Below are 17,684 nucleotides of genomic sequence, written 5' to 3'. Positions count from 1 at the left end.
GGAGAAAGATGAGGCTTTCTATTCCCGTAAGGATTTACACCCTCGGAAACCCTGTACAGGGTCGCTATGGGTCGGCTCCGACTCGAAGGCACTTAACAACAACAACAACAGTCTTTCTCTGCTGCCTTTTCTTCTGATTAACCAACAAGACTCATTGAACAGATAGAAGCAGTTTACTATTACCGAGAAAGGTAATTCAATAAGATGAAATGATTATGGAGAAAAACAATTTATGCATAATGTCTAAGTACTGATAGGTACACCCTAACATCATCTGCATATGTGGTACTTTCATTTATACCCTCTGGATGTGAATGAAAATATATCTCTCACTCTTCACATTAAAGGACAGAAATCCTTCATTTAAGTAGAAGCAAGTTTTCAAAAGAAGTAACAGAAATTTAACTCATATGCTGTTGCTATTAAGTGCCATGGAGTCTGTTCCGACTCATAGAACCCTGCATAGGATTTCTGAGGGGCACCCAGTGAGATTGAACCACCAACCTTGCAGTTCAAGTGCACTGGCCTGCTGCACCACACCAGGATTCCTTAATTTATGTTGATGTCTTTGTTAAGTGCTGCCGAGTCGGTTCTGACCCATAGCGACCCATGGCCAAAAAACATTTTCCCACTCCAATGCCCAGATACGCAAAGCCTCGCACTCATACAGTCTGGTAATGACAATCCTCTATTTACATCCTTTGCATTCACATGAAGACAGAAACCTACCACTCTGTTCCTTCTTTTTCCCTGGAAAATAAAATAGACAAAAATCAGAAATATTTGGTAACAAAACCCATTACAAAATATTATTAAAGGATGAATCAAAGAATATCAAATTGAATTACAAACATTCTTATTGATTGGTACACCCGATGAACAATATGTGTTCTATGTACCATGAAAGTACTGATAAACTTGAGTTTATATTATCTGTTCTTCTTGTTAATTGCCATCATGTTGCTTGAGCATCATTAAGGACACTTCCAAGAACAAAGCAACACAGTGGCCAGTTTTGTGACATTCTCTCAATCACTGTTATTTTATGTAATATAAAGGTAGGGCTGTTGTTGCTGTTAGTTGGTGCCTCGAATTGTCTCCCAGTCACAGTGACCCTGTACACAGCATAACAAAACAATGCCTTGTCCAATATATCCTCACAATGGGTGTTACTCTCAAACCCATCAGTGCTGACACAGTATTAATTCATTTCAAACTAAAGGATCTTCCTCTTTTTTCACTGATCTTCCACTTTGCCAAGCATAATGTCCTTTTCCAGAGACTGGTTTTATGTATGAGAAATGAAGTCTCACAATACTTGCCTCCAAGGATCATGCTGGCTGTACCCCTTCCAACACAGACCTGCTTATTCTAATGGCAGACCATCATACTTTGAATATTCTTCTCCAACACCTAAGTCAAACTCATCAACTCTCTGGTCTTCCATAGACATTGTCCAACCAACACATGCACATGAGGAAGACTAGGTGTAGATATGAAGGCTTTTGGGAGTAGGGCTGATGATTAAGCTTTCTAACAATTCTATAAAATAATAATTTGAAGTATTTACTAAATTAATGATCAGTACGTGCATAGCTCTGGTAGCGTAGTGGTTACGAATCAGGCTGAGAACCTTAAGGTCAGCGGTTCGAAACTACCAGCTGCTCCGCGGGAGAAAGATCAGGCTTTCTACTCCCGTAAAGATTTACATCCTCAGAAACCCTGTACAGGGTCACTATGGGTTGGAACCGACTCGATGGCACTTAACAACAACAACGTGCATATTTAAATGACATTAAAAATAAGTGTTCAAATTGGTTAGTCTATTCATGATATCATTTGTTTATGAAGGAATATAAGGAACCTACCTATTTCTTCTTTAATTTTTTCTGAAAAACAGTACAGAAAACATGGTTAGTGGTTTTTGGAATTGACTTTCTTTGTTCTTTTCCACTCAAACACATGATGTGTTTTTCCTTCTCATCAACTCCCTCTTGTACCCTTCTCTTGAACTTGCAGAAGTGTCTTTAATACTTCATATAAACAATATTTCAGAAAGGTAATCCTCTAATGGACGTGAATTTATATAAATACTTTCTATCATATGTGGCATGACATTTATGTTGTCTGCTTTATTGTGCCTTTTGAGAAATGAAATTTTGGAGTCTTAATGAGGTCAATTATATCAACTTATTTCATGGAATGGGCTTAAGTGGGAACTCTGTGCCTAATGCTGAAGTAGAAGATTCTCTCCTCTGTGAATATGTTATCAGATAGCTCTTTGATGTAAGTGTGGGATGCATTCTGAACTTATTGCTGTGTTACGATGTGAGCAAAAGTCTGAATTCACATTTTGGTGCATGGATTATTAAAAATCATGTTTGTTGTTGTTGTTAAGTGTCATTCATTGCATTATGACTCATAGCAAACCTCTATAGGATTCCAAAGAATGATGGGTGAGGTTTTTTTTGCCAACTTTGGGCATTGCTTATTCTATATGCTACAACAGTTGACCTTTAAATTTCAGTTACTCTGATCTTTCATTAATATGCATATACATCCTTTTTGTTCAATTTAATGTAGTATGTGATCAAAGAGGGTATCTAGAGAACATGTTTGACATGTATTCTAAGTTGTAGTTGGGTGCCTTCTAGTCTTTTCTGACTCATAGTTCCACACAAAGTCTCCTGTATTAAAAGTATTGAAAAACATTTACAATAAATGAAAAACTTACTAGAGCAAATCAGTACTCTCCCATTGTTATGTGTGCTGTCTAACCATTATCTTATGAGCACAATGAACACATATAGCCTTTACAAAGAGGGTTCTTGCATATTAACTCTCTTGATGTTTCTATGAAATATATAGTGTGCACCTATGTATTCTTCAAATTACCTTGCCTGGCTTCCATTAACCATTTCCTCTATGTCTCCTGCGACCCTTTTCTTCCTCATCAGTCTCCTCTATAGTGTCTCTCACTCATTTGACAACCATAATTCTGTGATTTCACAGGAGATTCCGTTTGCTAGTCATTTTATTTGTGATTGCATATTTTTTGAAAAATTCAATACAGTTTTCCAAATATATTCCTCTTTAGGATCCAAGTATGGCACTACTACCTAAGCATAACATTTAGACGTTTGAATCACTGTGAAAAAGATTGTGGTGTAATTGATGGAATTAATTTGCTTTTGGAAGGATTTCTGTTTGTAGAGGAAGACAAAAAGCTCACCTTCAGATCTTTTTGTAAACACTGAAAAGAAAATTAGACAATCATATATGAAGGAAAAATGTGACAAAAATTTTTACTGATATTTTAATTATGTATGTATTTAAAATAGAGTGCCTTTGTGTGGCATTGTTGATAAACATGCATGCTGAAATGAACTGTGAGTCTGACATACTTTGAAACTGACTGAATTATATTATAAGAAAGGTGAATAATATAGTAATAGGATGCTTTCTATTTGGCTTTTACAAATACATTTTCTTACTTAACCTTTATGATGTTCCCATGACGTGGATTGTTTATGTAGGGTATAATATTAATAATTTCAAAACTAAGATATCTAGGTAAAGTAATTTAAAGACATATAAATTTGGTTGCCAGAAACCAAAGCATGGCTTAGTACAAAACATCAACTCTCTTGCCTCAAGCCTAAGCCTGCCTATACCCCTTCAATTACATTTTGTGCATATGAGTCGACATGAGCTAGTCTTCTTTGTCTGCCATCTGATTTTCTGATTAACCAACAGGACTCACCAAATAGATGGAAGCAATTTACGATTATCAAAAAGGTAATTCAATAAGATGAAATTATAATGGAAAAAAACAATTTATCCATAATTTTTAGGTACTGATAAGAACACCCTCACATCATCTACATGTGTAGTTCCTTCAGTTATTTACTCTGGATATGAATGAAAAAGAATTTTCTCACCCTTCACTTTAAAGGACAAAAATCCTTTATTTAATTAGAAGCACGTTTTCAAAAGATGTAACAGATACTTAATTCATATGCAGTTGTTGTTAAATGCCACCCAGATTGTTCTGACTCATAGGAACCCTTATATAGGGTTTCTGAGGAGTGGCTGGTGAGATTGATCCACCGACCTGGCAGTTCAAACACACCATGCAGTCCCCAGTATTAACCCACTGTTAACTCATTAATTCATGTTGTTGTTGTTGTTAAGTGCCATTGAGTCAATTCCGACATATAAGGACCCTGTATAGGGTTTCCAAGGAGTACCTGGTGAGCTTGAACAGCCAACCTTACAGTTCAAATGGCTTTGCAGTCTGGTGCATTAACCCACAGAACCACATTAGGACTCCAATTCATGTAGTCATGGCCAAAAACATTTTCCCAATCTGATGCCCAGATATTCAAAGCCTCACACTCAAAACAGTCTAGCAATGACCTTCCTCTAGTTTTATCCTTTGTCTTGTTGTAAAGAGAGAAACTTACCACTCTGTTCCATCTTTTTCCCTGGCAAATAAAATACACAAAAATCAGAAATTTTTGAGAAGAAAAACCCATTACAAAATATTATTAAAGGATAAATCAAAGAATTTTCAAATTGTATTACAAACATTCTTATTGATTTTCAGACCCAATGAACAATATGTGTTCTATGTATTATAAAAGTATTGATAGGCATGTGTTTATATTATCTGTTCTCTGTGTTAATTGCTATCACATTGCTTGAGCATCATTAATGACACTACCAAGAATAAAGCAACACAGTGGTCAGTTATGTGACATTCTCTCAGTCACTGCTATTTTATGTAACATAAAGGTAGGGCTGTTGTTGCTGTTAGTTGGTGCCCTCGAATTGTCTCCCACTCACAATGACCCTGTTCACAACATAACAAAATGATGCTTTGTCCAACATATCCTTCACAATGGGTGTTACTCTTGAACCTATCAATGCTGACACAGTATTAATTCATTTTAATCCAAGGAGTCTTCCTCTTCTTTTGCAGACAATACACTTTGCCAAGAATAATGTTCAATTTAATGTAATATGTGACCAAAGAGGGAATCTAGAGAACACGTTTGACGTTTATTCTAAGTTGTAGTTGGGTGCCTCCAAGTCTGTTCTGACTCATAGCAACCCTGTATAGAGTGTTCGAGAAATGGCTAGTGACTTTGAACCACTTGCTGTCTGGTGCTTATAATATAGCACCACACAAAGACTCTTGTATTAAAAGTCTGGAAAAACATTTACACTAAACGAAAAACTTAGTAGGGCAAATCAGTGCTCTCCCATTCTCATGTGTGCTGTCCACCTATTCTCTTATGAGCACACTGAAGCCATATAGCCTGTACAAAGAGGGTGTTTGCATATTTACTATGTTGATATTTCTATGACATTTATAGTGTGCACCTATGCATTCTTCAAATGACCTTGCCTGGCTTCCATTAAACATTTCTTCTATGTCTCCTGCCACTCTTTTTCTTCCTCATCAGTCTCCTCTATAGTGTCTCTCCCTCCTTTGCCAATCATAAATTTGTGTCTTCACAGGAGATTCAGTTGCTAGTCATTTTGTGATTGCATATTATTTTGAAGTATTCATTAAAGTTTAAAAAAAATTATGTTCTGCTTTAGAATCCAAGTGTGGTACTGTTAGCTTAGCATAACATTTAAACATTTTAAAACACTGTGGAATGATTATGGTGAAATAAGCTGGATTTAATTTGCTTTGGGGATGATTTCTGTTTGTACAGGAAAACAAAACACTCACCTTCAAATTGCTGTACCATCTCTGAAAAGAAAATCAGACAATCATTTATCAAAAATGTGACATAATTTTTAACTGCTATTTTATTTATTTACATATTTTACATACGAGTGCCTTTGCATGGCATTGTTAATAAGGATACAGGTTGGAATGAGCTAGGGGTCTGACATACTTTAATGTTTACCATGACTTTTATGAAATGAGATTAAAATAACAGTTGGATGCTTCCTATTTGGCCTTTACTAATACAGTCTCTTACTTAACCTTTATATATTCCCATGGCATGGATTATTTATGTAGGTATAATATCAGTAATTTAAAAATTAAGATATCGAGGTCAAATAATTAACAGACATATATATTAGGTTAACGGAAACCAAAACATCTATCTTTAAAGAAAGTATAAAAAGTCAATTTTCTTGCCTCAAAACTAAGGCCATACATATCCTTTTAATTATATTTTGTGCATATGAGTTGACACGAGCTAGTGTTTTTTCTCTGCCACCTTTTTTTCTGGTTGAACAAGATTCATTGAAAAGATAGATGCAATTTACTATTAAGGACAAAGCAGTTCAAAAAGATGAAATTACTATGGAGAAAAACAATTTATGCATAATGTCTGGATATTGACTGGTACACCCTCACGTCATCTGCATTTGTTGTTCCTGCAGTTATATACACTGGATATGAATGAAAATAATTTTCTCACCCTTTACATTTCTTCCTTCTGGAAAAAAAAAAAGACAAAAATCCTTTTAAAATTTGAGTATAAACAAATTTATAATTGAAGCAACAGAAATTTAATTCATATGTTGCTGTTGTTAAGTGCCATCAAGTCAGTTCCGACTCATAACGACCCTATATAATGTTTTCCAGGAAGCACCAGGTGAGTTTGAAGCACAAACCTAGTGGTTCAAACCTACATTGCAGTCCAGCACATTAACCCACAGCTCCATACATAGCAGGACTGCTTTATTCATATGTTGTTGTTTTTAAGTGCTTTCAAGTCTGTTCCTACCCATAGCATAGGTTTCCGAGGAGCAGTTGGTGAGCTCGAACAACTGACCTTACAGTCCACACGACTTTAACTTATATGTTGTTGTTGCTGTTATGTGCCGTTGAGTCAGTTACGCCCCACAGAGACACTATATAGTGTTTCCGAGGAGCGGCTGGTGAACTTGAAACTTCAAACGGCTTTGCAGCCTGGCGCATTAACCCACAATGCCCCACCTGGACCTGCTCAAAGTCATTTCCCAATCCAGTACCCAGGTATTCAAAGTCTTGAACTCATATAGTCTGGCACCGACTTTCCTCTATTTACATCCTTTGCATTTCATGCAAAGAGAAAAACATACCGCGCTCTTCCATCATTATCCCTGGAAAATAAAATGGAAAAAAATCAGAAAATTTGGGGTGGGGGCAGGGGAGGGAATGACAAAATATTATTAAAGGATAAATCAAAGAATTTTCAAGTGGAATAACAAACATTCAAATTACTTGGTAGACACAGTGAACAATATTTGTTGTTGCTATGTGCCGTGGAGTCGGTTCTGACTCATAGCGACCCTGTACAGGGTTTCCGAGGCTGTAAATCTTTATGGGAGCAGAAAGCCTTATCTTTCTCCCACAGAGCCGCTGGTAGTTTCAAACTGCTAACCCTGAGGTTCGCAGCCCAATTCATAACCACTATGCTACCAGAGCTCCTTAATGAACAATATATATTCTATGTAATATGAAAGTACTGATGAACTTGTGTTTATATTATCTGTTCTTGTTAAGTGCCATCAAGTTGGTTGAACATCATGATGACATCACCAAGAATAAAGAGCACACTGGCCAGTCCTGTGCCATTCTTGCAATCATTGCTATTTTATGTAATATAAAGGTAGATATCTTGCTGTCATCAGGTGCCACTGAGCTGCCTCCCTCTCACAGAATGAAAGAATGTTCACAACAGAACAAAAAAAATGTCTGGTCCAGTAATATCTGCACAATGGGTATGATGCTTGAGCCCATTAGTCCTGACAAAGTCCTATTTCACAGAGGGTCTCCTCTGTTTTTCTGACTTTTCCAAGCTTAATGTCCTTCTCCAGGGACTGGTCCAAAATATGAGAGATGAAGTTTCGCCATCCTTGCCTTCAAGAATCATTCTAGCTGTTGAACACAGGCCTTATTCTTCAGACAGTCCATACTACTTTGAATAGTCTTCTCCAGCAACTTAAGTCAAACTCATCAGTTCTTCTTTGGTCTTCCTTAGAATTGTACAATTCATGCATATGAGGCATCTGAAGATACCATGGCCTGTTCTTGAACACCTTAAAGAGGTGTTTACCTAGTGAAATATGTCATTTGATTTCTTGACTGCTGCTGTCATGAGTGTTGACTATGGATCCAAGCAACATGAAATCTTTGGCATCAGTCTCTTGTGTCCATTAATCATGCTGTTATTAGATCTGTTGTGAGGACTTTTGTTTCTTGATATTGAGATGAAATCCATACAGCAAGCTGTGGTATTTGATCTCATTAGTGAGTAATTTAAGTTCTCTTTACTTTGGACAAGCAGGATTGTATCATCTGTTTATTGAAGGTTGTTAATGAATCTTCCTCTAATCTGATCATACACTTTTCTTCATAAAATCCAGCTTTTTCAGATTATTTGTTTAGCACTTTGTTGTTGATGCTTTGTTCTGACTCATATTGACCCATACCGTACAATATAACAAATCCTACACCATCCTCACAATTGCTGCCACACTTGAGCCTATTGTCACTGCCACTGTGGCAATCTATCTCAATGAGTGCCTTTCTCCTTAAGCTGACCCTCCACTTTACCAAGATTGATGTCATTCTCCAGGTACTAGTCTTTCCTGGCAATATGTCTAAGGCATGAGAGATGAATGTAGCCACCCTGACTTCCAAAGAGTATTTTGGGTGAGCATTTACCAACACAAAATTTGTTTGTATTTCTTGTAATTCATTAAGGCGCTCTGGTAGCGTAGCAGTTACAAATTAGGCTGCGAACCACAAGGTCAGCAGTTCGAAACTACCAGCTGTTCTGGGGGAAAAAGATGAGTCTTTCTGCTCCCGTAAAGATTTACAGCCTCGGAAACCCTGCACAGGGTTGCTATGAGTCGGAAATGACTCCATGGCACATAACAACAACATTATTTATTTACAATAGGTTTAAGCCTCTATATTATATAAATTATATATCTCAGTAAAGGGCCTTTAGGCTTCTCTTCAAGGCCCCTGACACACCTATAAATTTGAACAAATCTTTCAAGGCTCTTTTTTTTATAATGAATTCTTTTTTTTTTTTTTACGTTTTTATTGTGACTTAAGTGATAGTGTATATGGGAGACCAACAGCTTTACATTCTTCCTATTGTGTATTATTTCATTACAATGATTACAATCCCCTCCATACATCGTCAAACAACCAAAAGGCACACCTCACAAGCATGCTTTCCGGCCATCAGCACACAGCCCCTCTCCCTTCCTGAGTCCAGAGTCCCTAGGTGCTCCATCTCTCCACATCATCATCTCTGCTTCCATCTCTGGCATCACTGCTCCTCTGGATAAGATCCTATGCTCTGCTTTTCTCCCCTGATGGTCCTAGGGTCCTCCACTCATGGACTGCAAAATCAACCACTCCCCTCCTTTTGTTACAAAATGTCTACCTTTACATTTTCAACTCTCACAGTCAGTCCTGATAGTAATTATTCACTATTGAATGACAAGAGTCTTACTCCCATCTCCTTCCACCAGCCCTGTCCAGACAAGTTGGAAATGACTCAGTGGAGATTCTATCTTCCCCTGCACTCTCAGGAACTAGGCTCCCTCTTGAAAGCTTGTAAGCCAGTCACTTCATCCCTTTGTATTCCCCCCATTTTGCATAGCCAATGTTTAAATTGTCCATCCTTGTCAACCCTATGTACCTAGGGGGTGGAATTAATTCTCACAGTAAAGATTAGTTTCCTCTTTTGAGCTACTAATTCCGTAAGTATAGGTCAAGTTCATCAAATTGTACCGAATTACTCTTTTTTTCCTCTTCTTTCTTCCTCTAGTCGAGTTCTGATCATCCAGCCATTGAAGCCAGATCAAGTGGGTATTATCTGCAAGTATGGGTGGATGCTTCACACTCCACTCTGCTCCTCTGTGACCATGTCCCTGTCCTATGGTCCAGGAGTCCCAGGTCTCATCATACTTCTGGACAACCAGGTCTCAATCCAGGTTAACAGGAGTCTATTGAGTGTGGTTGGAATTATTTCCCCTTTTCAGACTTTGCCTCGATCCCTGTATCACATAGCCCTGTTGTTCCAAGTTGAACATGCATCACGATTTACCTTGGTCCTATTTAGCCCATTCAAACTTGTCTCAGTGTTCCCTTATCTACCTTGTTCTTCTACCCCCTACCCTTTCTTGTGTATTGTCTTCCCCAATACCTAAACTATAATGTGTCAGCCCCCTACCCTGTGCTTTGTTGCCACTTCCCTAAACCTCTCCCAAAATGCCACCACCACCACACCCCACCGTTAACCACCAATTTTTTTTCTCTTTTAGTATGGGTATTTTTTCTTAAGCTTTTATAATAATGGTCTTCTGCAATATATGTCCTTTTATGACTGACTAATTTTACTCAACGTAATGTCCTCAAAGTTCATCCATGTTATGTGGTGGCTTACAGCTTCCTTGTTATTCTTCAAGGTAACATAATATTCCACTGTGTGTATATACCAAAGTTTGTTTATCCATGCTTCCATTGATGGGTACTTATGCTGTCTCTATCTTTTTTGCTATTGTAAATAGTCCTGCTATGAACATTGGTGTGCATAGATCTATACTTATGTCATGGCTCATATTTCTTGTGGATATATACCAAATAGGGGAATTTCTGGATCATATGATATTTCTTTTCCAACTTTCTGATGAAGCGCCATACTGTTTTCCAGAGTTGTTGGACCATTTTGCAATCCCACCAGCAATGTAGGAGGGTCCCAGTCACTCCACATCCTCGCCAGCATTTATTGTCCTCTGCATTTTTGAACTTTGCTGTTATTGTTGGTGTGAGGTAATATCTTATTGTTGTTTTGATTTGCATCTCTCTACTGAGTCCTGGTGTGGCGCTGTGGTTTATTGCGCCAGACTGCAAAGCCCTTTGAACTTTGGGAGTTTTTGATAACCTGGTCAATTTCTTTCTTTGTTATAGTCTGTTTAAGTTTTCTACTTCACTCTGTGTAAGTTTAGGTAGGTCGTGCTTTTCTACAAATGTATCCATCTCCTCTAGGTTGTCAAATTTATTGGTGTACAACATTTCATAATATTCTGTTATTATCCTTTTTATTTCTATTGGTTCTGTTGTGACATCACTATTATGATTTCTTATGCATGTTATTTGTGTCTTCTCCCACTTTTCTTTTGTTAGGTTTGCCATAGTTTGTCAATTTTATTAATTCTTTCAAAGCCCCAGCTTCTTGTCCTATTGATTCTTTCTATAGTTTTCTGTTTTCTATCTCATTTATTTCTGCTCTAATCTTTATTATTTCCTTTCTCTGTTGACTGTAGGTTTACTTTGTTGGTCTATTTCTAGTTCTGGGAGATGTTATGATTATGTGTTGATTTTGGTTCTTTCTTCTTTTTGGATGTGTGCATTTATTGCCAGAAACAGTCCTCTCAGCTCTGCTTTTGCCATGTCCCAAAGATTATGGTATGTTGTGCTTTCCTTCTCATTTGTTTCTAGGAACTTTGTGAATTCAAGTTTTATTTCTTCTATTACCCATTCGCTTTTCAGCAGGGTGTTATTCAGTTTCCATATGTTTTTCTTTATTTCCTTCATCTTCCTATTGTTGATTTCTAATTTGATATCATTGTGGTCTGAGAAGATGCTATGTAGTATTTTAATGTTTGTAAATTTATGAAGGTTTGTTTTGTGGCCTAACACATGGTCTATTCTGGAGAATGTTCCATGTGCACTGGAAAAGAATGTGTATTATGCTGTTGTTGTGTTGAATGCTATGTACACATCTATAAGGTCCAGTTGACTGATTGTGTTGTTTAGTTCCTCTGTGTCTCTGTTGAATTCCTTTCTGGTTGTTCTATCCATTTTCAAAAGTGGTGTATTCAAATTGCCCACTGTTATTGTAGATTTGTCTATTTCTTTCTTCAAATCTATTAGAATTTGCTTTATATATTTTGAAGCTCTTTCATTGGGAGCATAGATATTTATTATGGTGATGTCATCTTCTTCAATTGTCCCTTTAATCATGACATAATGCCCATCTTTATCTATTATGTTGGTTTCTGCCTTAAAGTTTATTTTATCCAGGATTAGTTTTGCCACTCTTGCTTGTTTTTGATTGCAAATAGCTTTGTATATTTTTTGCCATCCTTTGACTTTTAGTATGTTTTTGTCTTTGTGTATAAGATGTGTCTCTTGCAGACAGCGTATTGAAGGATCTTGTTTTCTTACCCATTCTGCCACTCTCTGTCTCTTAACTGGTGCGATTAAACCATTTACATTCAGTGTAATTATCAATAAGTATGGATTAATTGTTGTCTTTCTTTTTTTTTTTTTTTTATGGTGCTTCTGGTTTCTTTGTTCTGCATGTCTTCCTGTGTTTGTTTCATATTTTTTGTGTTCTTTCTTGTCAGTTTCTTCATAGTTTCCAAGTTCTTCTTGGATTTTTGTTTTCTTGGTATGTTGTGAAGTATGAATGTTCTTTGAGGTTACTTATATTCTATTAAATTGTCCCTCCATTTAGGATAGTCTATTTTATCCTGTAATCTATCTGACCTTCTCACCACCAGGATCTCTGTTCCTATGTGTTTACCTTCTTTCACATTGTTCTTGCTTGATCATAGACTGACCTCCAGGTTCTCTGAGTTTGTTCTTATAGTTTTGTTCTGTTTTTGATGCTTCCATCTGTTGATTTAATTCTGGGAGGTGCTGCCACGTATGTCAATCTCTGGTTATTGTCTGTTATTGTTGGTTCTCAGAACTCTTTTGGATGTTTTTTAGCTCAGGGATGGCCTTGGCAAAATCACTTAGGTTCTGTTTTTCCTGGAATGTTTTGATTATACTCTTGTATTTGATTGATAGCTTTGCTGGATAAAGGATGCTGGATAAAGGATTCTTGGTTCACAGTTTTTTTTCTTTCAAGGTTTTATATATGTCTCCCCATTGTGTTCTTGCTTGCGTGTTTTCTCCTGAGATATCAGAACTTAATCTGACTTGGCTTGCCTTTGTATATAACGCTTCTTTTTTCCCTAGCTACTTTCAGGATTGCCTCCTTATCTTTGATTTTGGAGAGCTTGATTATGATATATCTCGGAGATTTCATTTTGGGGTCTATCTCTCCTGAGGTTCGTTGAGCTTCTTGAATGTTTACCTTTTCACTTTTCATGAAGTTAGAGAAATTTTCTTCCAGAAGCTCTTAAATTACCTCCTCTGTGGACTTGTGTGATTCTTCTTATTCTGGAATGCCAATAATTCTTAAGTTATTCCTCTTCATATTGTCCAACATGAATCTTAGACCTTCTTCAGATTTTTGTATCCTTTTTTCTGCTTGCTCTTCTATCTTAGTGGTATTGAGAGATTTGTCCTCCACTTCACTAGTTCTGTCTTCCATCTCTTCTACCCTTTTGCCCTTTCAGTGTATTGTCTATTTCTGATATTCTAGTATTGATTGTTTGAATCTCTTTCTATAGGTTTTGAATTGTTTCCAATACTGTATCTATTTGATTGTTCCTGTACTGCTTTTCTGACTTCTTCCTGATTTTTCTCAACTCCATTGTTAAGTGTTTTGAAACATTTAATAATCATTTTTCTGAATTCCTTTTCAGGCATTTCCAAGGCCTCCCCTCCTTACAGAATAGAGTCCAGGTCTACCTTAAGCTAATTTGTCTCAGCCATTTTATCTTGTTTCTGGACATGTGCTGATATCAAGCACCTGAATATACTATGGCTTGTTCTTAAACACCTTAAAGAGGGCTTGTATAGCAGTTTTGCCTAATGAAATATGACATTTGATATCTTGACTGCTGCTGTCATGAGTGTTGATCGTGGAGTACAGCAACATGAAGTCTTTGACAACTTCAGTGTTTCCCCCATTTATCAGGTTCTTCTTTATTGGGCCAGTTGTGAGGGTTTTGTTTTTTTTTTTTTCTCTTCTTTACATTGAGATGACATCCATTCTGAAGGCTGTAGTATTTGATCTCATAGTGAGTATTTTAAGTTGTATCCTTTAAACAAGCAAGGTTGTATCATCTTCATATCAAAGGTGGCTAATGACTCTTCCTTTAATCCTTATGAAACACTCTTCTTCATATAAGCCAGCTTTTCAGATTATTTGCTCCGAATGTTGTTGTTAATGTTCTGTTCTAACCCATACAGACCACATAGACAATAGAATGAAACACCACCTGGTCCTGCACCATCCTCACAATTGCTTCCACACTTAAGCTGGATGACCCTGCCACTGTGGCAGTCTAAGTCATTGGGTGTCTTTCTCTTTTTGCTGAGCCACCACTTTACCAAGAAAGATGTCATTCTTCAAGTACTATTCCCTCCTGGCAATATGTGTGAAGTATGAGAGATGAAGTCTGGCTTTCTTGGTTTCCGAGGTGCATTGTGGTTGCACTTCTGTCAAAACAGATTTGTCTGTCCTTCTGGCAGTCCATTGCACCTTTAATAGTCTTCTCCAACACCAAAGTCAAAGGCCTCATTTCTTCTATGGTCTTCCTAATTCTTTGTACAACTTTCACATCTCTATTAGTTGTAATTGACTTGCCAGCACATAACAACAACAACAATGTTGCAACTGTTTTTTGCTGAGTTTGAGTTACGACCCATCATCAAATGATGGTCTTGAATGGCTAGCTTCTTCCGCATCATTAAGGATAGCTCTACTTTTAAGGATGTGGCTCTCTCACAATTTTGTTTAGAATTACTTTTGAACTGTGGGACTCATCTTCTGGTACTATATCAAATAATGTTCTTATTGTTATTGTTAAGAGTTTACAGTGACTAACCATTCAGAAGCAGTCTGCCTCTCCTCCTTCCTACCATGTCTTAGTCTGGAAGTTCTTCTGAATCCTGTCACACTTGCTGAATACGATGGTATTTACTGTTGGTGAATAGCTTGAAACATCACAGCAACAAAAAAACCACAACATTGCCACAAACTGACAGAAAATTGTTAGATAATATAAACAGCATTGCCTTAAGATTATCAAGTTATGATTCTCCTTAATAATTTCTATTATATATGACTGAAGCTTTAAAGAGTGTGTCTGTGTTGCAGATGGTTAAATGTCATCTTGTAAAGACAATGGTTGGAGGCTGGATTAACCCAGAAGTGCTACCTGAGATAAAGCCCAGTGATCCACTTTGAGTAAGTAAAGCCTTAAAAACCCTGGCATGTCTGTGGAAGATTAAGAGTAGATGTGAAAACTTTAGGAACTGGGGCTGATTTACCTTTTTAAGAATTCTTTAAGACGATAATTTGAAAAATTTAGTAAATGAATGGTCAATACATGTATATTTAAATGATATTAAAAATAAGTGTTGTAATTGGTTAGTCTCTTTGTGGTAGCATTTAATTATGAAGGAATATAAGGAAGTTCCTTATTTCTTCCTTAATTTTTTCTGAAAAACAGCACAGAAAAAATTGATAGTGTGTGTGTGTTTTAATTGACCCTCTTTATCCTTTTCCACTCTAATACACAATGTGTTTTTCCTTCTCATCAACTCCTTATTGTACCCTTCTCTTCAACTTTCAGAACTGTCTTTAATAGCTCAAATATTTTCAGGAAGGTAATCCTTTAACAGATATGTATTTATATAAATATTTTCTCCATGTACATTGCTTGTATGTAAGTTTTGTGCTTCATTTTGCCTTTTGGAAACAAAAGTTTGAAGTTTTAATGAAGTCAATTAGATATACTTATTTCAAGGACCTGTCATAAGTGGGAACTCTATGCCTAACCCAAAGTCTTAAAAATTCTCTCATCTGTGAATATTTTATGAGATAGCTCTTTTCTGTAAGTGTGTGATGCATTATGAGTTTATCACTGTGTTACAATGTGTTATTGTTGTTCTGTGCTGTCAAATTGGTTCCGACCCATAGCGACCCTGTAAAGGGTTTCCGAAGAGCAACTGGTGAGCTCAAACTGCCAACCTTGCAATTCAAATGGCTTTGCCGTCAGGCACATTAACCCACAGCGCTACACCAGGACTGTGAGTAAGAGCATAAATTCACCTTTTGGCACATGGATCATCAAACATCATGTTTATTGTTGTTGTCAAGTGCCATTGGTTCCCTTCTGACACATAACAACCTTCTATAGAGTTTCAAGGAGCAGTGGGTGAGTTTCCTACTGCCAATATTGTGTTAAGCAGCCTAATGCTTATCGTATGGTGCCACAACAGGTGACCTTTAAGTTTTAGTTACTCTGATCTTTCATAAATATGCATATGCTTCCTTTTCCTTCACTTTAACTTAATATGTGATCAAAGAAGGAATCTAGCGAACATGTTTGACGTGTATTACAAGTTGTTGTTAGGTGCACTCGAGTCTGTTCTGACTCATAGCAACCCTGTATATAGTTTCCAAGGAGTGGCTGGTGACTTTGAACAACAGACCATGTGGTTCAAACTGAACTTTGGTCCAGTGCTTATATTACAGCACCACACCAAGACTCCTATATTAAAAGTATAGAAAGACATTTACAATGTTGTTGTTATATGCAGTCGAGTTGCTTCCAAACTATAGTGACCCTGCCTAGGATTTTTGAGGAGTAGCTGGTGAGCTTGAACCACCGACATTTCAGTTCAAATGACTTGGCAGTCTAGTGCATTAACGCACAGCACCTCACATTTGCAAAGGATAGACATTTATTAGGGTAGATCAATGCTCTCCCATTACTACCTGTGTTGTTCAACTATTCTCTCATGAGCACACTGAACACCTTTAGCCTTTACAAAGAAGTTATTTACTTATTAAGTGTCCTGATGTTTCTATGATATTTATAGTGTGCACCTATCCATTCTTCAAATGAGATTGCTTGGCTTCCATTAAATATTTTCTGTGTGCTTCCTGCCGCTCTTTTTTCTTCCTCATCAGTCTCCTCCTTTGTCAATCACTAACTGGTGATTTCACAGAAGATTCAGTTTTCCAGTGATTTTTGATAACATATTTTTTAAAAATTCATTAAAGTTTTCAAAAAAACCATGTTCTTCTTTAGGATCCAAGTATGATACTGTTGGTTAATTGTAAAATTTAGAGATTTTAAAACACTATAAAAAAGATTTTGGTGAAATTCAGCTGGAATTGATTTGCTTTTAATGTGAACACTGTTTGTAGAAGAAGACAAAAAACTCACCTTCAGATCTCTTTATAAGCCCCGAAAAGAAAATTAGACAATTGTTTATAATGGAAAATGTGATATAATTTATAGCTGATATTTTTACTATTTACATAGTTTACATAAGAGTTCCTTTCGGTGACCTTGTTCATAAACATACCTGTTGGAATGAGCTGTGTGTCTGACATACTCTAAAACTGACTGTGAATTATATTATATAAAATGGAATTAAAATAACAATAGAATGCTTTATATTTGGCCTTTACAAATACATTCTCTTACTTAACATTTATAATGTTCCCATTACATGGATTGTCTATGTAGGTATCATATTAGTAATTTCAAAATTAAGATATCTAGGAGAAGTAATTTTAAAAACATATAAATTAGTTTACTAGAAACCAAAGCATAGCTTAGTATATAAAGCCAACTCTCTTACCTCAAAGTTAAGCCCATAGCTCTTTAATTATATTTTGTGCATATTAATTGACATGAGCTATGGGGCTCTGGTAGCGTAGTGGTTACGAATCGGGCTGCGAACCTTAAGGTCAGTGGTTCGAAACTACCAGCCGCTCCGC

The sequence above is a fragment of the Chrysochloris asiatica genome, unplaced genomic scaffold, assembly GCF_000296735.1.
Source record: "Chrysochloris asiatica unplaced genomic scaffold, ChrAsi1.0 scaffold00660, whole genome shotgun sequence".
Taxonomy (NCBI): Eukaryota; Metazoa; Chordata; class Mammalia; order Afrosoricida; family Chrysochloridae; genus Chrysochloris; species Chrysochloris asiatica.
The sequence above is the reverse complement of the archived record's forward strand: the minus strand, read 5'-3'. Positions refer to the sequence as shown.